A 26,583-nucleotide genomic window follows, 5' to 3' on the forward strand; every position below is an offset into this window, starting at 1 on the left:
ATTAAAGGTCTAGAAAACATAACCTATGAGGGAAGATTGAAAAAACTGAGTTTGTTTAGTGTGGAAAAGAGAAGACTGAGAGGGGACATGAAAGTTTTCAAGTACATAAAAGGATGTTACAAGGAAGAAGGAGAAGAATTGTTCTTCTTAACCGCTGAGGATGGGACAAGAAGCAAGGGGCTTAAATTCCAGCAAGGGAGGTTTAGGTTGGACATTAGGAAAAACTTCCTAATGGTCACGTTGGTTGAGTACTGCAATAAATTGCCTCGGGAGGTTGTGAAATCTCCATCATTAGAGTTTTTTAAGAGCAGGTTAGACAAATACCTGTCAGGAATGGTCTAGATAATACTTAGTCCGAGCATGAGTACAGGGGACTGGACTATATGATCTCTCGAGATCCCTTCCAGTCCTATGGTTCAACCAAGGAAGGTTATTCTCTCATTACAAAAGCAAAAAATTTACTATTCCACAGTAGGCCAATTGCTTGCAACTTTCTATAATTCAAACACCATGCATTAGTATCAATCAGTGTAAATGGAGTAGGATTTAAGGCTAAAATAGGAAAAGAACAAGTTGAGAATTACTTAGACAAGTTAAATATCTTCAAGTCAGCAGAGCTTGATTTAATATATCCCAGAATACTTAAGGAACTGGCTGAAGAGATCTCTGAGCCATTAGCAATTATCTTTGAGAACTCATGGAGGACGGGAGAGATACCCAAGGCCTGGAAAAGGGCAAATATAGTGTCTATCTATAAAAACGGGAATAAACACAACCCAGGGAATTACAGACCAGTCAGTATAACTTCAGTATCTAGAAAGATAATGGAACTAATAAACAAAAAATCAATTTGTAAGCATTGTGACAGGGTCGGGCCAGATGGCTACAGGAGAGTGATAGAAGGCAGATATATTAGCCCCAGATTAAGCAGGTCCCCTTTCCCAGCATAAGGTAACAGGGGCGGTTCCAGAACAATCAGGAATTTGCTGAAACCAAGTTAGGTTAATTAGGACACCTGGAGCCAATTAAGAAGCAGCTAGAATTCATTAAGATAGGCAGGCTAATCAGGGCACCTGGTTTCAAAAGGACCTCACTTCAGTCAGTGAGCGGCGTGCAAGGAGCTGAGAGTGAGAGGACTGAGGAGTACAAACGCTATCTGGCATCAGGAGGATGGTCCTGTGGTGAGGATAAAGAAGGTGTAGGGAGGAGGCCATGGGGAAGTAGCCAAGGGAGTTGTAGCTGTCACACAGGTGTTACACAAAACACAGTAGACAGCTGTGATCCACAGGGCCCTGTACTGGAACCCGGAGTAGGTTCCCCCCATCTTCCCAACTCCCTATTGGATACAGGGGGAGTTGACCTGGCCTGTCCCCCGACCCACTAGGTGGATCAGCAGAGACTGTGGGGATTGTTCTCCTTCCTTTTCCCCATGCTGGCCAGTGGTGAGGTTAGCTGAGTGAACGGCAGGTTTGAGCCACTAGCAAAAAAGGGCAAAATGAGAGCTGCCGGGAATCTCTGAGGCGAGCAAATCCACCAATAAGTGCAGGACCCACCAAGGCAGAGGAGGAACTTTGTCACAGCACCTAGAAGAAAATGCGGTGATATGTAACAGTCAACACGGAATTGTCAAGAACAAGCATGTCAAACCAACCTCGTGTCTTCCTTTGATAGGGTAACAAGACTTATGGATGGGGGGAAGTAGTAGATGTTACATCTTGACTTTAGTAAGGCTTTTGATATGTTCGTAAACAAACTAAAGAAATACAGCCTAGACAAATCTGCTATAAGGTGGGTGACAACTGGTTGGAAAAGCATTCTCAGAGGGTAGGTATCAATGCTTCACAATCGAGCTCAAAGAGCATATCGAGTGGGATTCTTCAGGGACTATCCTAGTCTGGTCCTATTTAATATCTTCACAAATGATTTAGATAATGACAGAGAGTACACTTATAAAGTCTGCAGAAAACACCAAGGTGGGATGGGTTGCAAGTGCTTTGGAGGACAGGATTAGAATTCAAAATTATCTTGACAAACTGGAGAAATAGCCTCAAGTAAACAAGATGAAATTCAATAAGGACAAATGCAGAGTACTAAACTTAGGAAGGAATAATCAATTGCACAAATTCAAAATGGGACATGATTGCCTAGGAAAGAGTACTAGGGAAAGGAACTAGGGGGTTACAGTGGATCACAAACTAAATATGAGTCAACAGTGTAACACTGTTGCAAAAAAAGTGAACATCATTCTGGGATGTATTAGCAGGAGTGTTGTAAGCAAGAGACAAGAAGTAATTCTTCATTTCTACTCAGCACTGATAAGGCCTCAACTGGAGCACTGTGTCCAGTTCTGGGTACCATACTTTGGGAAAGATGAGGACAAACTGGAGAAAGTCCAGAGGAGAGCCAAAAAAATAATTAAAGGTCTAGAAAACATGACCTATAAGGAAAGAATTGAAAAACTGGGTTTGTTAAGTGGAGAAGAGGCAACTGAGGTGAGACCTGATAACAATCTTTAAGTATGTAACAGGTTGTTATAAAGAGGAGGGTAATACATTTTTCTCCTTAATCACTGAAGACAGGACAAGAAATAATGGGCTTAATTGCAGCAAGGGAAATTTAGGCTAGACATCAGGAAAAACTTTTCAACTGTAGATAAAACACTGGAATAAATTACAAAGGAAGGTTCTGGAATCTCTGGAGGTTTTTAAGAATAGGTTGGACAAACACCTAACAGGGATGGTCTAGATAATACTTAGTCCTGCATCAGTGCACAGGACCTGACTAAATGACCTACCAAGGTCCCTTCCAGTCCTACATATCTATGACTCTATACTATTCCCCAGTATTGTAACTAAAAGTATTAAACTGATTTAAATTAATTTAGTTAATAAAATATTATTCAGGTATTTGTATAACTAGTACAATATCATGCAAATAAAAATAGGTTATTTATATCAATGTACACAGGAAATGCTGCAAGAAAAATCTTAAGGGCACAAATCTGCTCCTCTTAAAGTCCATGGAATTTTTGCTATTAATTTAGGCACAAATCCTGCAAACACTTTATCATGTGCTTAACCTCAAACACTTGAATAGTTCTGGTGATGTCATTAGAGAGATTTGTGCTTAAAGCTAAGCATATGCATATGCAATAACAGGACCAGGGCCTTCTGTGGGACTATATTATTGCAATTCAAAAAATATATATCACTATAATAACAGATGTAATTCATTTCCAATATAATACAATCTCTTAATTTGAGTTTTATACCTCACCAGAGTGATACTATACAAGAAAAGTCTAGAATCATTTTTTCCAAATAAAGATTTAAATTATTCATGTTTTTTTACTGCTGATATTTCTGCAGTTGAGAGCTGCAAAAATATATTTTAACAAGTTCCGTATGTGTTAACAATTTGAAGCCTAAAATTTAAAATGGAAAAATAAGAGCTTTTGCAGAAAGTTGCTTTAGGAACTTCAAAGAAAAAGCTATCCAACAATCTAATCCACACTTGCTGTTTGAACAAGCGGTTGCCACAATTTTAGAAAAAAAAGTAAGTCAACGGGGTATATACACATATAAGGACCAGTCAGGTAGGCATCTACTGAAGCTGCCACATTTAGTTCAGAAAAGTAAAGAGTTAACCAGTTTATTGTTGTAAACAAAAGCATTTGGTTAAATGAAAGTTCCATCAAAGTTTAATAACCAAATTCAAGTGAACACAAAGTAAAGGATTATATACTTTCTGTGGTTTCTATAATGGCTAATCTAATGACATTGAATGGAGTGTTATTGCTGATTCCTTTGCCTCTATTTCATAAATTAGATAAAGCAAACTGACAGTTACAATACTTGGGAATTTTATTCTACTAAGTGATTTTAAAGACATGACTTGAATGACTACTGATTCATATTTTTTTCACTTTTAAGGGGAAAAAATCATTAAATAAAATAATTGTACACAATGTATGTCTAAAAAAATCACAATGTAAGAGTCAGAAATCAGAGTGAAATGAATCATTGTCATGGACAGAGAAGCAGTCAAGCCAGTAGGATATAAAATAAGGGTAACCCACAAGGATATTCTATTCATGGAACTCTCAAGAGCCCTGTGCATAAATGATGGCATGACCAAGAGTGGAGAATTCACTGCCGTACAATTTGAGTAGTACATTTCTAAATCTTCAAACAGTTCACTCGTTCCAACTGCTAAGAGTTTGGTCATCGCTCGGTGAAGAACATAAAAAGGCAGCATCCCTGGCCTCTCCTGGACTATAAGACACATCAACCTGAGTTGTCTAAAGACAAAGTTAATAGTACGTCTGTCAGTTTAGTTACTGTAAAGATAAAGCCCTTCTTTCCATCTGAGCTTTTTGTATAATCAAGGGGCTTTTCTCTAGCACTTGCAATGTTTTCACTAACCTTTGAGTTTAGTGGATGAGAATTACACTTCCTAGAAATGGAAGGGAAATTTCTATCAGCTTTTAGAGATGCATTAGCCCTAATACTGTCAGTGGGGGGGGGGGTTCATTTATGTTGATAGCCGAGGAAGGAAAAAAATCTCTTTCCCAATTTCATTCACATAATAAGAATCTGCAAGCTGTTCCATATGACAGATGAGCAATGTGAGCTAAAGCAACTTGTTCCGCTTGTCATCATCCAAGAACCTACTGCAATGAGATATATCTGTGATGACACTACTATAGTAGAACTAGGTCAAACATACGGTCACTTTAAAACAGAATGTCAACTATTCTTTCTACTTCAGAAATTTGATTCAGTGGCACTCCAAAAACCATTAGATACTATTGCGATTGTGACAATATTAGAAGCATCCACTGTGAGCACAAAGGTACCATTAAAGGTTTGCAGGAATCTCCAGATGACTGTCAAAAAAAATGTAGATTTCCACCACAGATATCATATCATAGAATATCAGGGTTGGAAGGAAACTCAGGAGTCATCTAGTCCAACCCCCTGCTCAAAGCAGGACCAGTCCCCAACTAAATTATCCCAGCCAGGGCTTTGTCAAGCCTGACCTTAAAAACCTCAAAGGAAGGAAATTCCACCACCTCCCTAGGTAACGCATTCCAGTGCTTCACCACCCTCCTAGTGAAAAAGTTTTTCCTAATATCCAACCTGAACCTCCCCCACTGCAACTTGAGACCATTACTCCTTGTTCTGTCATCTGCTACCACTGAGAACAGTTGAGATCTATCCTCTTTGGAACCCCCTTTCAGGTAGTTGAAAGCAGCTATCAAATCCCCCCTCATTCTTCTCTTCTGCAGATTAAACCATCCCAGTTCCCTCAGCCGCTCCTCGTAAGTCATGTTCCAGTCCCCTAATCATTTTTGTTGCCCTCTGCTGGACGCTTTCCAATTTTTCCACATCCTTCTTGTAGTGTGGGGCCCAAAACTGGACACCAGATGAGGCCTCACCAAAGTCAAATAGAGGGGAATGATCACGTCCCTCGATCTGCTGGCAATGCCCCTACTTATACAGCCCAAATTGCCATTGGCCTTCTTGGCAACAAGGGCACACTGTTGACTCATATCCAGCTTCTCGTCCACTGTAACCCCAAAGTCCTTTTCTGCAGAACTGCTGCCTAGCCATTCGGTCCCGAGTCTTTAGCGGTGCATGGGATTCTTCCATCCGAAGTGCAGGACTCTGCACTTGCCCTTATTGAACCTCATCAGATTTCTTTTGGCCCAATCCTCTAATTTGTCTAGGTCCCTCTGTATCCTATCCCTACCCTCCAGCATATCTACCTCTGCTCCCAGTTTAGTGTCATCTGCAAACTTGCTGAGGGTGCAGTCCATGCCATCCTCCAGATCATTAATGAAGATATTGAACAAAACCGACCCCAGGACCGCCCCTTGGGGCACTCCACTTGATACCGACTGCCAACTAGACATGGAGCCATTGATCACTACCCGTTGAGCCCAACGATCTAGCCAGCTTTCTATCCACCTTATAGTCCATTCATCCAGCCCATAATTCTTTACCTTGCTGGCAAGAATACTGTGGGAGACCGTGTCAAAAGCTTTGCTAAAGTCAAGGAATAACACGTCCACTGCCTGCCCCTCATCCACAGAGCCAGTCATCTCATCATAGAAGGCAATTAGATTAGTCAGGCATGACTTGCCCTTGGTGAATCCATGCTGACTGTTCCTGATCACTTTCCTCTCCTCTAAGTGCTTCAGAATTGATTCCTTGAGGACCTGCTCCATGATTTTTCCAGGGACTGAGGTGAGGCTGACTGGCCTGTAGTTCCTAGGATCCTCCTCCTTCCCTTTTTTAAAGATGGGCACTACATTAGCCTTTTTCCAGGTGTCCAGGACCTCCCCCGATCGCCATGAGTTTTCAACGATAATTGCAAATGGCTCTGCAATCACATGCGCCAACTCCTTTAGCACCCTCGGATACAACGCATCTGGCCCCCTGGACTTGTGCTCGTCCAGCTTTTCTAAATAGTCCGAACCACTTCTTTCTCCACAGAGGGCTGGTCACCTCCTCCCCATGCTGTGCTGCCCAGTGCAGTAGTCTGGGAGCTGACCTTGTTCGTGAAGACAGAGGCAAAAAAAGCATTGAGCACCTTAGCTTTTCCCACATCCTCTGTCACTAGGTTGCCTCCCTCATTCAGTAAGGGGCCCACACTTCCCTTGACTTTCTTCTTGTTGCTAACATACCTGAAGAAACCCTTCTTGTTACTCTTAACATCTCTTGCTAGCTGCAATTCCAAGTGTGATTTGGCCTTCCTGATTTCACTCCTGCATGCCTGAGCAATATTTTTATACTCCTCCCTGGTCATTTGTCCAATCTTCCACTTCTTGTAAGCTTCTTTTTTATGTTTAAGATCAGCAAGGATTTCACTGTTAAGACAAGCTGGTCACCTGCCATATTTACTATTCTTTCTACACATCGGGATGGTTTGTTCCTGTAACCTCAGTAAGGATACTTTAAAATACAGCCCCGCTCTCCTGGACTCCTTTTCCCCTCATGTTATTCTCCCGGGGATCCTGCCCATCAGTTCCCTGAGGGAGTCAAAGTCTGCTTTTCTGAAGTCCAGGGTCCATATTCTGCTGCTCTCCTTTCTTCCTTGTGTCAGGATCCTGAACTCGACCATCTCATGGTCACTGCCTTCCTGGTTCCCATCCACTTTTGCTTCCCCTACTAATTCTTCCCGGGTTGTGAGCAGCAGGTCGAGGAAGAGCTCTGCCCCTAGTTGGTTCCTCCAGCACTTGCACCAGGAAATTGTCCCCTACACTTTCCAAAAACTTCCTGGATTGTCTGTGCACCGCTGTATTGCTCTCCTAGCAGATATCAGGGTGACTGAAATCTCCTCTGAGAACCAGGGCCTGCAATCTAGTAACTTCCGTTAATTGCTGGAAGAAAGCCTCGTCCACCTCATCCCCCTGGTCTGGTCTACAGCAGACTCCCACCACGACATCACCCTTGTTGCTCACACTTCTAAACTTAATCCAGAGACTCTCAGGTTTTTCTGCAGTTTCATACTGGAGCTCTGAGCAGTCATACTGCTCTCTTACTTACATTGCAACTCCCCCACCTTTTCTGCCCTGCCTGTCCTTCCTGAACAGTTTATATCCATCCATGACAGTACTCCAGTCATGTGAGTTATCCCACCAAGTCTCTGTTATTGCAATCACATCATAATTCCTTGACTGTGCCAGGACTTCCAGTTCTCCCTGCTTGTTTCCCAGGCTTCTTGCATTTGTGTATAGGCACTTGAGATAACTCACTGATGGTCCCTTTCTCAGTCTGAGGCAGGAGCCCTCCCCTCTCGCGCTCTCCTGCTCATGCTTCCTCCTGGTATCCCACATCCCCACTTACCCTAGGGCTTTGGTCTCCTTCCCCCGGTGAACCTAGTTTAAAGCCCTCCTCACTAGGTTAGCCAGCCTGCTTGCGAAGATGCTCCTCCCTCAAGTTCTTTATGCCCAGAACAATTTAATGTCTTGTATCATCGGATCTGTTCTTTACTTTTTGAAGTAATACTCTCATTTTGGCTGATGGGGATTAAATGCATTTAAATCCCCACAGGTAACAATAAAAGTTATTGCACAGGTCTACAATTCACAGGAAACATGATAAAAATAAAGCCGCAAAATTCAAATTCATTCCTAGAATTACTCATTTGTTTTTTTTTATAACAACAAAATAATTCCTCTATAGTTCACTGTTTCATATGGAAGTAATTCCCCATTACTCAGTTATTTTTTTATTATATTACAATGGAATATAAGCATGTCTGATTTATTATAATATATACAAAAACATAAGGAAGCCTGATTGTATTATAAAATATACAGAACCAGAGCTGATAAAATTTACTTGAAAAAATCAACTTTATTCCAACTGCATCAGTTAATCTCAGAGGCTTTGTTTCCATTATGTTATGACTGAGTGTACGTTTCTACCCCATACAATAATACTAGTGTGCATTTGTTCATAATACAAGTAATTTGGGGCAAGAAGTTGACAACTGTGAATTTTATGATGCTACATGATAGATCTAAATTAAGTCTCTAACAGTAGACATTAATATGAAGAAGGTCCTTACCCTGCTCTAAAATTTGATCATGAAAATAGTTATTTATCCATGCACAAAATTGCTTTTGCTTATCAAAATCAAATTCAACTGTCTTGAAGTGTATACTTACTGTAACATTTTCATCCATTAGCGTTCCTCTACTCTAAAACTGATGAAATTGCATATGTTCATGACATACACAGGGAATTTCCTTTTAAGTGTTTAATGACCTAGTTTGGCTACCACTCAGCAGTTGAAGTTCAGGGTTCCTCCTCACCTATTAAGTTCTACATAGCCATTGGTAAGTGTAACCACATCTCAGGTCTCCTCTTCTTACTGGTATATCAGTTAAGATTAGCCCTCTGACCACACCAAACCAACCCCCAGTCTAGGAGGAAATAAATTCCAATAATAAACTTTCATTCCTGGGTGCAGGGACTCACCATCTGGTTCCACGGATTCCATGAAGCACACAAAATAAATGAAACTTGCTCTTCCTGGAGCCCTGCTGCAGCCTATCTCTAGGCCTCCTTCTATGTTCCTTTCATTGCCTCTCTCAGGGTCCTTCCTCAGCTTCAGAGCAGCTAGCATCCCACTGCCAATGTAGCACCTCCTCACTAAAAAAGTCCATTGACACCTCCAGCTCCCTCCAGGTCTCTGGCTTTCCAAACCAAACATCACTCCTTCCTCCGGGTACCTCTCCAGCCCATTAGTTCTCCCTTAGGCCACAATAGCCTCTTGGCCCTTGGCAGCTGCTGTTATATTCAGGTCTCTCTCTATTCTGAGAAAAGGTTACTTTGAAACCTGGCATGCATTGCTTCTATCTTACAGTCCCCAATATAGCACCTTCTTGGAACAGTAACTCCCAGAATCCCTCCATTCTGGGCCAGAAGTTGGAACACACATGTGCGAGATCTAAGTCTGCTCTTAAAGAGGCAGCACTCTGTCACTGAGATGAGTGGAAACTTAGAATTTCTGGTATCAGTAAAAGATGAGGAAAGGATTCTAGCTGTGGAGCTACTGCAGTCCTTTTCTGGCAACAGAGGAGTAGACTACATGGAAATAAATACATTTGTACATAATTCTATTAAATCAGAAAATACATTTTAAGTGAAAAATTTAGCATATCCTCAGTTGTTTGAGCATTGGCCTGCTAAACCCAGGGTTGTGAGTTCAATCCTTGAGGGGGCCATTTAGGGATCTGAGGCAAAAATTGGGGATTGGTCCTGCTTTGAGCAGGGGGTTGGACTAGATGACCTCCTGAGGTCCCTTCCAACCTGATATTCTATGATTCTATATCAAGCAAGTGACATCCAGTTTAATCTGATTCATTGTATGAGTCGAAATCCATCATTTTATTGTTCAAAGAGAGATGTATAAACTCACTAAACTGTAGTATTGGTAGTAAATAATGGGAGCCCTGTTCATCCATTTAAGAGTGAATTCTGTGTAAATGACATTGGGGAAAAATCAAGCTACATGACTCTTCCTTGTCACATACACCAAATTCATACTCCTCAACATGAATTGCTTATCACACAGCATTTGATAGGTACTCGAAAGAACCAAACAAGCCAAAAGGAGGGCAGGGGGAAAGGACGTAAATTCAGCACAAATGTCCAGTTCACAGATGAAAAAGAATATTGTGCACAATATATTGGACATGCAAATTAAAGGTTTTATGGGTATAGTCTTAACTCATGTTTCCTGCACTTATGCAATAGGTAGCCCACATCCACACTGACACCAACACCATTATATGGAGAAATATATTCACAAGATTTCTTTTTAATCTCATTTGTTTCAAAAATTAAGACAGAATCCGAAAGGGCTCTGTAACCAGCTCTTCATTCTAGAGCAGCCATGTTTCCAAACCTATCTCTAACAGCATCCTACCTAGATAGTTACCATAATCAGGGCTAGAAAATTTTATCCAAAACCTACTAGCTTGCCACAGGCTGAAAACTGTGTTTGCTGCCACATCACCTGCATATTAAAGAAACAGCAGTTGTGTTCTGTTTACCCTGTATTGTCATTAAGCATGACATTATCAATCAACATCCTATTTATGTCTGCAACTGTAACTTGCTGTGTCTCTTGCTTTCATTCTGCCTTTTCTCAGTTTCATTCCAATTATTTTTTCATTCCCTACAATTAGGCATAGCAGAATTCAATTTTTATTTTTTTTATAATTTTGATTGTTGATATCAATGTTTACTTTTAAGCATTTTTTTCTATTTTTATCAACTGAAATTTTCAGAGTCATGGGAAATTATGGGAGGTAGACTATTATTTGACAGTAGGTAGAGATTCAAGATGTTAAATCTTTATAACCATTAAAACACAAGACTGTAATCATGTGTCAAAATATACAAAATAAATATCCTTAAATCAAACTCTAATTTTAAAGTTCTCAGATAGCATTTTGCTTACTTTCCCTTCTCTTTCTTTCTTTACTGTTCTTTGCATCTTCCACCATTTCTTCCCTGCTTATTCTACTACTTCTCTTCCCCAAACATACCGACCTCAATATTCTAGTCTCATCTAACCTCTCCCCTTCCTTCATCTCCCACACAGATATTAACCATCTACTCACCTACCCACTCACACAAATATCCACCTCTCCACACTCCCATTCACTCATATCCTCAGACAGAGAGTGAAGTTTCAGACCTACAACCCAAAGCCAGATATAAAATTTAGGGGGGCGGAGGGGGAAACTCACCTGTCTGTGCCAGTAACCAGGTGAGAAACTTAACCCTTCTCTCAATTGCTAGAAAAAGGAAGGGTGCTGTCCCTGGACTTTGCTTGGAGGCTTCCCAGAAGCCTCCAGCTAGTTAGGGTCTGAAAACTATTTAGTCCCATGGCCACCCCTAAACCCCAGCTGGCTGCTGGAAAGTCCTCATATTATCTCTTTCCTGGGCAGAGTGTCGGTGATGAGTCTCTAGATGCATCTGGTTGGGTCCTCTGCTTCTGAAGAATAATTTAAGTGTCTGTTTGCCATGCTCATAGCTCTGAATAGCAGCAGTGCAGTGAGACTGAGCTGATTCTTCACCTGCTGTCCATCAGGTTGTGAACAGCAGCCGCTAAACTGACAAGGTTCTGGACAGTTTCCACTCTGCTGCTGCAATGCAAACCTAAGAGCAGCAGCAGCAGAGGCGCTAGGCTATCCACATATCTAGGTGGACAGCACTACACAGGTTAACATTCAATTCACATTTGAAGTGTTATCTTTGCAAACGTAAAGGAGCAGGGGGTTGGACTAGATGACCTTCTGAGGTCCCTTCCAACCCTGATATTCTATGATTCTATGACTAAAAGATTCTATTACCTTTCTGTAATTCTTTATTAGAGTAAAACATGGATTCTGCAAGGGCTGAAACCACTTACCCAGAAAGTTCCCTATTCACTAAGGCCAAATCTTGGCCATAAAGTAGCTTTCACACCAAGCAAGAAGGCACAAAGGGGGCTTCCTGGGAAGCATCGTAAGTACTACTCCATCAGCTATAGGAGAGGATTTTAACATGCCATGCAGCCACTATTCTCCAACCTCTGATAAATATTTCGCTTGCATTACATGTCTTGCTTCTTCGCCTCAAAAAGTGGGAATTCTCAGTATCACTCCTTTTTAGCAAAATATAGCTGAAAACAGAAGTTCAGAATGGAAGTACCATCTCAATCATGACACAGCACTGACAACTCTTTCCCAAACTGGTTGCAAGAATGATACCTTTTGATGCTATCTATGTCACAATTGGTAGGCTCACAACACAACACAGGGTAACCAAACAGATTTCATTATCCCAAGGAGAGTTGTAAATAAGAGTATAAAGTATTTTAAACACTAAAAAATACCTATTGAATTTAATAAGCTTCAGGGCAACATCTGCCCCTTGCTGTTCTGTAGGATAAACAACGTTTTAGTTGTCTTGCTAAATTTGTGCTGATTCACTCTCCTTCTAACATGCAACCCCCACCCCACCCCCCCAAAAAAAAGGAATTCAGTTTTCATTTAAGCATATACAGCTAAATACTTCCAACTATTAAACTACCTGTAATACCTTACTCAAAAGACTAAAATCTAATACTCCTGCTTTTGAGGAAGTATTTAGTATAATCTACTTAACTTAAATTCTCATTTGTCAAAGATAATCTCGAAAAATGTGCAATTTTTAGTAGTAGTTAGATTCAATAATACCTCAATCTATAAATTTTAAAATATTAAAAGGTAATTCCTCTCTGAATCATTGATAGAATTATGGATGTATATCCTATACTCAATTATTTCACATATAGAAGTTCTGATGTATTGCATGTATTATATTGTACTGTTTTGTTTGCATTGTGTAATTGGCTTTCTTTATAGTTTAGTATAACAAAAAATCCATCATGGAAAATATTCAATACCCTAAGTGAACTATGAGAAAAAGAGACATGTTTTTGTGTAATTAAAATCTTGTCCATTATATAATTCTTAAAAATATAATGGTTGTTTACTTGCATTGATTTTTAAATATTTCTTTGATCTCATACATTAATATTCATTAGTCTTCTGATGTTGGACTAATGAGAATCCTAAGTGTTTACGAGAAGCCATTTAAACACTACACTATGAGGTATTTTTTCTGATTCATATATCTCTCTTCAGTATTAGCAACAATTTGCTTTTATATCTGCATTCTTCAGCATACTCTTTGAACCTCACAAAGTTGTATTATACACACTGTAAACAAAGTGAACACTTGAAGCTTAATAAAATCTCTGCTCTATCAGTCAATTTATAGCACTATCACTGTGTAGTCCAAAGGGGAGCTGCATAAACACATAATGCATAAGGACTGAATGAGTAATGCTCATTGTAAAGGTCTCATCTACTCCCTCTATGTTCAACACACATTTTTCATGTTTATGGCATAACACCTTAAAAAGTAAGCGAGGAAGAATGTGATCTAGACATAGCTCTATGTCCAAAATGTACATGCAACTTTCACAAAGGAAGCAGAGAGTCCTGTTGCCGGAACAGGAAAATATCAGTCCTTTCTCTTTCACACACACAAATATAATTTGCATTTGTTATGTTTAAAACAACTAATGCAACACCCTTTATTTAAAATGACTTTTTTTAATAGTTTTCAGAGTAACAGCCATGTTAGTCTGTATTTGCAAAAAGAAAAGGAGTACTTGTGGCACCTTAGAGACTAACCAATTTATTTGAGCATAAGCTTTCGTAAGCTACAGCTCACTTCATCGGATGCATACTGTGGAAAACAGAGAAGAGGTTTTTATAACACAAACCGTGAAAAAATGGGTGATTATCACTACAAAAGGTTTTCTCCCCCCCCACCCCACTCTCCTGTTGGTAATAGCTTATCTAAAGTGATCACTTTCCTTACAATGTGTATGATAATCAAGGTGGGCCATTTCCAGCACAAATCCAGGGTTTAACAAGAACGTCTGAGGAAGGCGGGAGCGGGGGGGTTTTCCTACCCCCCCCTTCAGACGTTCTTTTTAAACCCTGGATTTGTGCTGGAAATGGCCCACCTTGATTATCATACACATTGTAAGGAGAGTGATCACTTCAGATAAGCTATTACCAGCAGGAGAGTGGGGTAGGGGGAGAGAAAATCTTTTGTAGTGATAATCACCCATTTTTTCATGGTTTGTGTGTATAAAAACATCTGATGTATTTTCCACACTATGCATCCGATGAAGTGAGCTGTAGCTCACGAAAGCTTATGCTCAAATAAATTGGTTAGTCTCTAAGGTGCCACAAGTACTCCTTTTCTTTTTTTAATAGTTTGACATAATGCCAAAAATGAAATCCCCGCAAGCTGCATGGAAACTTTTAAAGACACCATAATAGAGGCTCAACTTAAATATATACCCCAAATTAAGAATAAATAACAAGAGGACAAAAAAAGTGCCACTGTGGCTAAACAACAAAGTAAAAGAAGCAGTGAGAGGCAAAAAGGCATCCTTTAAAAAATGGAAGTTAAATCCTATTGAGGAAAATAGAAAGGAGCATAAACTCTGGAAACTGAACTGTAAAAATATAATTAGGAAAGGCCAAAAAATTATTTGAAGAACAGCTAGCCAAAGACTCAAAAAGTAATAGCAAAAAAAATTTAAGTACATCAGAAGCAGGAAGCTTGCTAAACAACCAGTGGGGCCAGTAGATGATCTAGATGCTAAAGGAGCACTAAAAGACGAGAAGGTCATTGCGGAGAAACTAAATGAATTCTTTGCTTTGGTCTTCATGGCTGAGGATGTGAGGAAGATTCTCAAACCTGAGCCATTCTTTTCAGGTGACGAATCTGAATAACTGTCCCAGACCGAGGTGTCCTTAGAGCAGGTGTCATAAATATAAAGGGAAGGATAAACACCTTTAAAATCCCTCCTGGCCAGAGGAAAAACCCTTTCACCTGTAAAGGGTTAAGAAGCTAGGATAACCTCGCTGGCACCTGACCAAGATGACCAATGAGGAGACAAGATACTTTCAAAGGCTGGGGGGATAGAGAAACAAAGCCTCTCTCTGTCTGTGTGATGCTTTTGCCGGGGACAGAACAGGAATGGAGTCTTAGAACTTAGTAAGTAATCTAGCTAGATATGCGTTAGATTCTGTTTGTTTAAATGTCTAAGAAAATAAGCTGTGCTGAATGGAATGGATATGCCTGTTTTTGTGTCTTTTTGTAACTTAAGGTTTTGCCGAGAGGGATTCTCTATGTTTTGAATCTAATTACCCTGTACGGTATTTACCATCCTGATTTTACAGAGGTGATTCTTTTTAATTTTTCTTCTATTAAAATTCTTCTTTTAAGAAACTGAATGCTTTTTCATTGTTCTTAAGATCCAAGGGTTTGGGTCTGTGGTCACCTATGCAAACTGGTGAGGATTTTTATCAAACCTTCCCCAGGAAAGGGGGTGTAAGATTTGGGAGGATTCTGGGGGGAAAGACGTTTCCAAACGGACTCTTTCCTAATAATAATAATACCGGTCAGACATTTGGTGGTGGTAGCGAAAGTCCAAGGGCAAAAGGTAAAATAGTTTGTATCCTGGGGAAGTTTTAACCTAAGCTGGTAAAAGTAAGCTTAGGAGGTTTTCATGCAGGTCCCCACATCTGTACCCTAGAGTTCAGAGTGGGGAAGGAACCTTAACAGCAGGTTTTGGAACAAACTGATAAACTAAACAGTAGTAAATCACCAGGACCAGATGGTATTTACCCAAGAGTTCTGAAGGAACTCAAATGTGGAAACTGCAGGACTACTAACTGTGGCATTTAACCTATCATTTAAATCAACCTCTGTACCAGATGACTGGAGGTTCGCTAATGTGACGCAAATTTTTAAGACAGGTTTCAGAGTAGCAGCCGTGTTAGTCTGTATTCGCAAAAAGAAAAGGAGTACTTGTGGCACCTTAGAGACTAACCAATTTATCTGAGCATAAGCTTTCATGAGCTATAGCTCACTTCATTGGAGAGGCTCCAGAAACAATCCCGGCAATTACAGGCCAGTAAGCCTAACTTCAGTACCAGGCAAACTGGATGAAACTATAGTTAAGAACAGAATTATCAGACACATAGGTGAACACGATTTGTTGGGGGAAGAGTCAACATGTTTATTTGTAAAGGGAAATCATGCCTCACCAATCTACTAGAATTCTATGAAGGAGTCAATAAGCATGTGGACAAGAGTGATCCAGTGGATATAGTGTACTTACTTTTCAGAAAGCTTTTGACAAAGACACTCACCAAAGGCTCTTAAGCAAAGTAAGCTGTTATGAGATAAGAGGGAAGATCTTCTCATGGATCAGTAACTGGTTAAAAGATAGGAAACAAAGGGTAGGAATAAAATGATCAGTTTTCAGAATGAAAAGAGGTAAATAGTGGTGTCCCCCATGGATCTGTACTGGGACCAGTACTGTTCAACATATTCAAAAATTATATGGAAAAAGGTGTAAACAGTGAGGTGGTAAAGTTTGCAGATGACACAAAATTACTCAATATAGTTAAGTCCAAAGCAGACTGCAAAGAGTTACAATAGGATCTCACAAAACTGGGTTACTGGTCAACAAAATGGCAGATGAAATTCAACAATCCCAACTATACATATAAAATGATGGGGTCTAAATTAGATGATAGCACTCAAGAAAGAGAACTTGGAATCATTAGGAAAGAAAGAAAGAATAAGACAGAAAATATCATCTTGCTTCTATATAAATCCATAATATGCCCACATCTTGAATACTGCATGCAGATCTGGCCACTTCATCTCAAAAAAGATATAGTGAAATTGGAAAGGGTTCCAGAAAGGGCAACAAAAACTATTAGGGGTATACGCAAAAAGAAAAGGAATACTTGTGGCACCTTAGAGACTAACCAATTTATGTGAGCATAAGCTTTCACGAGCTACAGCTCACGTCATCGGATGCATTCAGTGGAAAATACAGTGGGGAGATTTATATACACAGAGAACATGAAACAATGGGTGTTACCATACACACTGTAATGATCAGGTAAGGTGATCAGGTAAGGTCAGCTACTACCAGTAGGAGAGCGGGGTGGGAGGGATAAGGTGAGCTATTACCAGCAGGAGAGCCCCCTGCCTCCTCACCCCGCTCTCCTGCTGGTAATAGCTCACCTTACCTGATCACTCTCCTTACAGTGTGTATGGTAATACCCATTGTTTCATGTTCTCTGTGTATATAATCTCCCCACTGTATTTTCCACTGAATGTATCCGATGAAGTGAGCTGTAGCTCACGAAAGCTTATGCTCAAATAAATTTGTTAGACTCTAAGGTGCCACAAGTCCTCCTTTTCTTTTTGCGGATACAGAGTAACACGGCTGCTACTCTGAAACCTATTAGAGGTATAGAACAGCTTCCATATGGGGAGAGATAAATACGACTGATTTCGTTGGGGATTTGGATAATTTCGTTGGGGATTGGTCCTGCTTTGAGCAGGGGGTTGGACTAGACGACCTCCTGAGGTCCCTTCCAACCCTGATATTCTGATTCTAAGACTGGGACTAAAACTTGGAAAAGAGATAACAAATGGGGGATTTGATAAAAGTTTATAAAATCATGACTGCTGTGGAGAAAGTAAATAAGGAACTGTTATTTACTCCTTCTCATAAACACAAGAACTAGCGGTCATCAAACAAAATTAATAGACAGCAGGTTTAAAATGAACAAAGGTAACTATTTCTTCTCACAATGCAGAGCCAAGCTGTGGAACTCTTTGCCAGAGGATGTTGTGAAGGCCAAGACTATAACAGAGTGCAAAAAAGAACTAGATAAATTCATGGAGGATACGACCATCAACAGCCATTAGCCAGGATTGGCATGGATGCTGTCCCTAGCCTCTGTTTGCCAGAAGCTGGGAATGGGCAACAGAAGATGGATTACCTGATGATTACCTGTTTTGTTCATTCCCTGTGAAACAGCTGGCATTGGCCACTGTTGGAAGACAGGATACTGGGCTAGATGAACCTTTGGTCTGAACCAGTATGGCCATTCTTATATTTTTAATGCCACCACTTCTCAGAAATGGGAAACACTGTTGGGGCAAAATAACATAGTAAGGGGGGTGGAATTTAGGGACAATCAGGTGCAGCAGACACAATCTACTGACTGTGTAGAAGCAGTGCTGTTGATCTCTTCGATAGCAGGGTAACATTTATTTAGATTTTTTTCTCATTTCCTTCATATTAAATTGTAATCAGTACAGAATGTTAAGACAAGTGTTCTGTTTCCTTCTTTATTAAACATGTACTGTGAAATAATAGGTGACTGTATGTTCCTGTTAAATTAATGTCCACCAAACTCACGGCGTAGGTCGTCTTCTACTCCAATTAAAGTTTTGCCACTGGCGTCAACAGAAGCAGGATCAACCCCAAAATGTAAGTAATAATTTTAAAAAAATCCAACCCTTCTCCATTATGGATTAAAAGAACCTTGCAAGCATGAACTGAATCTCAGCCAATCAAGTGTTGTCTTCCGGAGCTTGCAGAAAGACAGCTCTAGTGTCCCTGCTGCTGTTAACTTTGCCAAGCAACAGCACTGTATATTTTACAAGACCCACGCCAGTTTCACGGCTACTGTTCTAAAACCTGTAGGATTCACATCAGTTTCATACTGCTACTGTTGCATGCAAAAGCAATGACCAGCAGCACAAGGTAGGTGCTATGGGATAAAAGGGCCCAAGCAACTAAAGGGAAGGGTGGAGTAGCAGAGACCTTCCCCACTGAGAAGGGAGGGCAAAAAGAAGGCTCCTGCTCCTCTCATTAGCTAGCGGATGGGGCGAAGCTTCAGAATTATAACCACCGGTAGATATGAAAGATGGAGACCCGATGCATAGTCAGCACTTTGGCAGAAGTCCCAGAAGCAAAAGTGGAAGATGGCTGGGCTTCACTGCAGGCCCCCAATCATCCACCCTTGCGATGGTCTTTTATATACAGCTCTGGCAAGCAGGTTTAATGCTCCAGCTAGAAATACCTGCATTCTGTGCTTCTGCATTTTTACCATAGAAAGAGTTGCAGTTCCATAGGCACCAACTCCGTGGGTGCTCCAGGGCTGGAGCACCCAGGGGAAAAAATGGTGGGGGTTGAGCACCCACTGGCAGCCCCCCATCAGCTCTCCCCACCCCCTCCTGCCCGCCGGTGGGCCCCATAAATCAGTGCCTTCCCCTCCCTCCCCGTGCCTCCCGCTCGCTGCAATCAGATGTTTCACACATGGGGGGGGGGGGCAAGGATGAGGTGCGCTATGGGGAGGGGGTGGAAAGAGGCAGGATGGGGATGGAGCAGGGGGCAGGAAGAGGCAGGGCAGAGGTGTGGCATTGAAGGGGCGGAGTGGGGGCAGTGCCTGGGGCAGAGCCGGGGGTCGAGCACCCCCCGCCATAATTAAAAGTTGGGGCTTGTGTGCAGTTCCTTAGGTGAAACTAAATATTCTCTTTCCTATAAACAGAAGCCAGAATAATTATCTAATTTTGAAATTATTGCAAAAAAATGTTCAACCTCCTCATAAAATGTGCATTAAAAAAAATTGCCTTTTCATACATTCTTTACTTTATGCACATTCAGCTAGTACAGTCTCACATCCTGCCTCATTCAGATTTCATCTCCCATCCGACAAAGAGCAAGGGAAAAGATGTAATGTCAAAATGCTTTTAATCTATGACAGAGAAAAATTGGCTGATTAGTTTCAGCAATAGATACAGTTTTCAAAGTTAATGTAAACTTTACAAAATGTATTAATGTTCACCTAAGGAGCCATTACTATTGTCTTGAGAGTCTCTCTTCATTTCTATGACTTGTTTTTACCATTTAAAAAAAATAATCCATGCCAATATGGTCTCTACCACCCTGTAATGCTAAAACAATGTCTGTGCAGTGTAAAAAGCCTGATGTGATTGTCATTGTTTTTAATCACAAAAATGCAGTTTTCTTCCTCCTCCCCAGATCTCCAGAAATATGTATTTAATAGAGGCCCAGTTCCTTGCCAATTTTTATTAGTTTTGTGACTGAAAACTGTAATTAGACATGCTTCACTGACTCATATATGAATCCTTTTGTGATTTTATTATTATTCTTCCTGAATGTTGATGAACATGACTGTTACAAATTCTATGGGATTTTCTTTATACCTTATTAAGCTACACATGACACAAGCCAGTTAAATACTGTCCACCTTCCAAATAAACTATTTTAGCTAGAAAAATGTGAATCTACAATATGTAGGAAATAATCCCCAAAAATAAGTGAATCTAACATAGCTATTGCTTCCTTTGTGTTTCCACTATATGTAATTTAAAATAAATAAAAACATGACACTATGAATGCAACTTTAGTACAGATAAGTGCTTAACGTTTTAAGTAAATTTCATCAGAGAAGTTTCACTGAGAAAAACAAACCAGTAAGTAAACAAAAGCTATTTTTATTAGTAGGAAGGGAAATTAATAAGGGTTCTGAAAACCTTACTTCTTTAAATTCCAAAAAACAACTCCTCCCTCCTGACCTTTATGTAAGCAGAACAAAATAATTTCAAAGCAAATTCACTGAATGCAGCCAACCTTTGAAACAGCAGATAATTTTCATCAGATTTGTCCACTGTTAATCTGTTTTAGCCAACACCTAGCCACAATTTAAATATCATAAAGAGAAGCATCACAGAACTATTTAAGAAAAAATCCACAACACTACAATAAAAGCATCTTGAAATATTTTTAGAGTCAGTCCAGAGGTCTAAGAGTCCCGGGTGCAAGAGGGAATTCTCCATCTCCCCAGGCATGTGGTAAAGGTTATGCAATTGGGCTTCAGAGAGAGGGTGATGACTGACAAGCACACTTCTGCCAGTTGAGTAACGGAGCAGGGACTGGCCTCAGAGGAAGCTGTTCTTTCTCCGTTGCAGCAAGAAGATTAACATTAAAACTTTTGTGTATTTGGACAGCTGCAAAGCATAGTCAGCAGCCCATTCCACAATGAACCCACATTGAGACTTTCTGTTGCAATGCTAGACATTACAGTCCGTGTTTGTCTGTCTGCGAGTTACAAAGCTAAGGAGAAATAACACAATGTCTCAATCAGACTCCCTACAAGTAGTTTTGAATGGTAAAAATGCTGTTTGCAAAGATGAGACTGAGGAGGCTCAAAATCAAGTACGAGCTAGTCTTAGCTGCAATCAACTGCCATAGAAAGAATGTGCCCTCAGGTTTGGGAAGACAGAGGGGTACTCCACAAAAATTAAGAATTATCTTTGGCAATGGAGCATCAGCAGCCAACTTTTCAAACACTCAGATTAAATGCCAAACCAAAATTGATTACCTTGAATAAACTTCTTTTATATCTGGATAACATGTAACCTTAGTGCTTGTTTTTCAAAGCAAAGGGCAAACAGTAAATTCCCACATTATTGGTATTACTTATATTCCATAACAAGACACAAAAAGGAAGAAAATAATGGGAAAAGTGACAGGATCTCCATCTGAGAGATTCAGAAAGTGTGTGCTCCCTTCATTATCTAAGATCTTTCAGCTATGGTGAGAATGAGGCTCTAATATACCTGAAAAAGTTAGCAAGATGGGCAAAGGGTAAAACACAATTACCTAACCAATGGCATCTTCAAATCACTGGTAAGGCTCAATGGGGTGACTTGGATTCTTGCTTGAAAAACAGGAATGTGGCTGGAGCAATGATGCATCTGTATGAATGCATGTGTCTGTACCGGGCTAACCTCTAGAAATTTTTTTGGCCTATGATTGACTGAAAGTAGTCTTTTGTCAAATAATGCACTTTAATCTGAGAACATTAGTTCAAATGATTTCTAGATTACATGGTTCTAAACCTATAACTTATTTGCCTCTACAATACATTGGAGATTAATTCTACCACTTATCCCTTCAGAATAGCCTTGAGGAAAGCATAAAAGTAATCGTTTAAACTACATAAAGTTGTAGCTATATATTTCTCACAAAATTCAATTTTATATATTGTATGTTTCCTTTGGCTAGCAATTTTCACTAGTGTGTGATTTTTATTTTTAGAACTACCGTAGCTTGGCCCAATTTAAATCATGAAGCAGGGCGAAATAAAGACATTTTACAAAACAGCTAATTACAGTATAAAATGAAGATAGATGGAAGCCCTTATTTTCTGAACTGTACCCTTACCTGTCCTATATTTGATCTTAAAATACAAAATCTTTCTTCATTCATACGTGCCTTTAAGATGGTACCAAAAAAAACCTGGAAAAGGATATTTCTATAAACAGGTTCAACAGAAGGAAAGTAGATATGTCTCTCTACTCCACTAGCAACTTCTATGAATGGTGTGGAGAAAGTGAATAAGGAAGTGTTATTTACTCCTGCACACGACATAAGAAACAGGGGTCATCCAATTAAATGAACAGGCAGCATGTTTAAACACACAAAAAAGGAAGTACTTCTTCACACACCACATAGTCAACCTGTGAAACTGGTTGACAGTGGATGTTGTGAAGGCCAAAACTATAAGTGGCTTCAAAAAAGAATTAGATAAATTTATGGAAGATAAGTCCATCAATGGCTATTGGCCAAAATGGTCAGCAATGCAACCCCATTGTATTCCTAGCTTCTGACTGATCACTTGATAATTGCCCTGTTCTGTTCATTCCCTCTGAAGCACCCGCCACTGACATTGTCTGAAGGCAGGATACTGGGCTAGATGGATCATTGGTCTGACCCAGTGTGGCCATTTTTATGTTCTATTGACATCAATGGTTGCTGAGTGTGTGTATCTGAAGGTAGAATTTGGCCACACAACCAACGTAGGCCTTGTGAAATGATGTAACATTTTCTTGACATAAGCTTCAAAATGAAAAGTAGTAGAGCAGAATACATAATTTCTCTGAAAGTGAACATCAATGGCAGCTATTGTGCTCTAGAGTGGAATCGCAGAAGAGATGGTGTATGCTTTGGAACAATTTAAAAAAGGATGGTAGTATGGTAATCTGGGATTCAGTCACTCCTTCTTGAAAGCCACTCTGCCCATGTCTGGATGAAAATTCCAGACAGTTCAAAGGCCAAAAGGTCCGTTTTATGCTGCGTTGTAACTACAGGCAACGTATCTAAACCCACAGTTATGAGTACATATTTGAAACATAGGCTCAAGAAATTATTTTTCCTCTTTTCAAGAGGCTTCCACATTTCTAGGGATCCTTCCCCATGTCAGTTGCCTCTATTTTTTCCCCTTAGTTTGCATCCATATGCTTGCACATACCTTGCTGACACCATCCTTGAAAATAAGGGGAACATCAGTCTTGAGGCAGTGATGGGTAATACTTCCATTAATCACAGGGCTGTTGGTGAACAACACACAGCACTTCATCTAGGTCTTCTTGGCCCCTAGAGACAGCCTGTAACTGAAGCAAGATCTCCAAAACAACAGTGCAGATTATTACCATTCGTTCATTGGCCTATACTTTTTGTCTAGTGAAGGCACAATTAGTTGTAATAGTATGTATTATTTGTATTATAGTAGGGTCAAGAGGCTGCAAATGGGTAAATGTCCCATTGTGCTAGTCACCATACTGTCAGATAGTAAGACATGCCCCAAAGCACTTAGTCTTCCGCTCCAATCCTGAATGTACTGATGCATGTGCTTAATTTTAAATGTGTATGTTTGCAAGATTGGGATCTAACATTATAAGAGACATTTTGGAATCAACTATGTAAATCCTATAAAAAACTGCTTTTTATAAATAACATAAAATAATCTGTGTACTATGATGACCCCTAATTAATAATGTCAGCTCAGACTCCCCCTACACAAAATACTGAGATTTTTAAAATAAATGAACAGGAGAGGGTTTTGTTCTCTTGTAATATTTTAACTTGAAGCGGAAAGCTTCCCACACCAAACATGCATATGATCATTTCAGGAAGAAAATTCAACTTGAAAACATACAAAATCATGTGGGCCTACCCACAACAGCTCAGAGGAGAATAGCACTTACACTCTCTTTACTCCTAGTATGGGGAACTATCATGCTTTCCCTCCCCAGACATTCCCCTGCCTCCTTCTCTAACCTTTCTGTTCCACCAGTGTATATCTTCCCTCCTACAATGTATTTCCCTGTCCCCCCCATACTAGCCTCCTTCCTCCTCATCCACCAGCCCCTCCATGTTCCTTTGAAGTAGAGGTGATCATTTCAGAAAGGGGAATCTGGCTAGATTCAGTCCACACCTGTCTTATTCCAGCAGGCCTGAGGATAGACAATGACAGAGCTTGAAAGACATACAAAGAGCTTTGAAAAGGGCGACAGAAGATTAGCTTCAGTTTTCACCATGAGAAGTAAAAAAAACAATTAAAAACTGATCAGTAACTTTCTTGCAGTCCTGTCCCAAATCAGGTCTGTTTCTTAAAGATCTGTTTAAAACACTGCATAGTTAATACATATTACATCATTTAAATCAGTTTTAAAGAGAATGTTTTAATGTTCAGGTTAACTAAGTTCATGGACCAAAGGCTGCGTTAACAGCCCTAGGATTCAGCAAATTACTAAGAATGTGAATACTTCCAATGAAGACAATAAGACTACTCATATGCTTAAAGTTAGGCAAGTGCTTAAGGAATCTACTGAATCAGGCCCTAGAGGCCAAGTCTTTCTCCACCGAACAGGTGGAACATGGCAAGCAGCAGTGCAAACTTACCCCACTTTTAGACACTACTGATCTGGATCAAAGGCAGCACTTATGTAAAAGTTGGTATGTGGCAGATACCCCACACAGGCCCAGAAAGGGTTAAATATCTACCTGAGGGGGCCAGTTAGGGTACCTGGCTGCAGCTGGAAGGAGAGGCAAGTTTACTTGAACAAGAGTGTCAGCTGGGGTCAGGGTATGCTAGATTATAAAGACAGGAAGCTTGCAGCAGAAAGAGATTGTAGGGACACAGTATGCAGTTCCTCTCTGGGGGCATAGAGGAAGGGAGGGAAAACCCAAGAGGGATAATAACCCCTGGGTTCTAGCCTTAGAACAGGGGTGGCCAACTTGAGCCTGAGAAGGAGCCAGAATTTACCAATGTACATTGCCAAGGAGCCACAGTAATAGGTCAGCAGCCCCACATCAGCTCCACCCCCCACTCCCAGTGCTTCCCACCCACTGGCAGCCCCACCGATCAGCGCCTCCCCCTCCCTCCCCGCACCTTGTGGCATGCAGAAGGCTCGGGGGGGGGAGGAACGAGGGCACAGCAGGCTCAGGGGAGGAGGCGGGAAGGGGTGGAGTGGGGGAATGGCTTGTGGCAGAGCCAGAGATTGAGCAGTGAGCACCCCTTGGCACATTGGAAAGTTGGTGCCTTTAGTTCCAGCCCCAGAGTCGGTGCCTGTACAAGGAGCCGCATATTAATTTTTGAAGAGCCGCATGTGGCTCCGGAGCCACAGGTTGGCCACTCCTGCCCTAGAAGAAGAGTCAACCCCAGAGAAGTTGTGCGGAAAGGAAGCCTCAGAGGGCTAGGTAGGAAGAATACCAGGGAAATAGCTGCTTGTTATAGGATCCCTGGTCTGGAACCCAGTGTAGAGGGCTGGCCTGGGTTCCCTACCAGCCATTGGGAAGTGGCAGAGGTGTACTGGGGACATCAACTGGACAACTAGACTGGAGAGACTTTATTACCCAAGAAGGGGAAGAATACTGTGACTTGGCCTGAGAGCTAAGAAACAAAGGCTTGGCACTGCAGCTCCTGAGGAGCCACAGACGGACAGTGAGAGGATGGGCTGAGGAACCACAAGAAGAGGATGTACAACTGGCAGAACTAATCCCCAAGTATGGCCAGAGGAGGTACCCCAGCAATAAGTAGTAGAGGTCCCCTTGACAAAGCCACACTCCAGTTAAACCAACTGAGCTGAACCTACTCACAGCAGTGGAAAACCTGGCACTCAAGTGGAATATGAAGAAATTATGCATCATGTGCAGTAATGATGGTTCTTCGAGATGTGTGTCCCCATGGATGCTCCACTGTAGGTGCACTTGCATCCCTGCCCTGCTGAATGGAGAACTTTGGTAGCAGTGCCTGCTCATGTGCTGTCTCCCACCTCATGTTGTGGCTCAAGGCTAACTAGCGTTGCACAGACAAAGCTCCCTCAGTTCCTTCCCTATCAAGAACTCTGAAGTGGAAAAAAGAAGGGTGGGTCACGGAGCACCCATAGGGGCACACGTCTTGAAAAACCTTCATTATTGCATAAAGTAACTTCCTCCTCTTCTTCGAAGTGTTCCTATGGGTACTCCACAGTAAATTACTCCCAAGCAGTATCCCTAATGGGAGGCTGGAGCTTCAGAGTCAAGTCTGTTATGGATGACAATACTGTGAAGCTGAATCTAGCGTCAGTAGCAAAGCCCCCAGTGATGGCATAGCGTTCTGCAAAGGTATGCACAGATGCCCATGTGGCTGCTCTGTAGATTTCCAGGGTAGAGACATCCTTGAAGAAGGCAATCAAAGAGGAAACCGATCTCATGGAGTGTGTATGGATTCCAGATGGAGGTACTACATTGCAAACACAATAGCAGTGTTTG

The 26,583-nt window shown here is 40.9% G+C and overlaps 1 protein-coding gene across 21 annotated transcripts in view; it reads right to left on the bottom strand.

The window, feature by feature from the left end:
* Window positions 1-26,583, bottom strand: part of FHIT (fragile histidine triad diadenosine triphosphatase) — a 1,053,300-nt gene that overhangs the window by 1,010,968 nt on the left and 15,749 nt on the right. For 11 of the 21 annotated variants that reach the window (XM_037904143.2, XM_037904142.2, XM_027828281.3 and 8 more), the window contains exon 1: window positions 23,300-25,152. The exons of 9 other annotated variants lie outside the window; for them this stretch is intronic. The gene's annotated coding sequence lies outside the window, so the exon portion shown is untranslated. Of the gene's footprint in view, window positions 1-17,964; window positions 18,105-23,299; window positions 25,153-26,583 lie in introns of those variants that run through there. One more of the 21 variants, XM_037904137.2, reaches the window with a different exon arrangement.

Source organism: Chelonia mydas, chromosome 7, assembly GCF_015237465.2.
Source record: "Chelonia mydas isolate rCheMyd1 chromosome 7, rCheMyd1.pri.v2, whole genome shotgun sequence".
Taxonomy (NCBI): Eukaryota; Metazoa; Chordata; order Testudines; family Cheloniidae; genus Chelonia; species Chelonia mydas.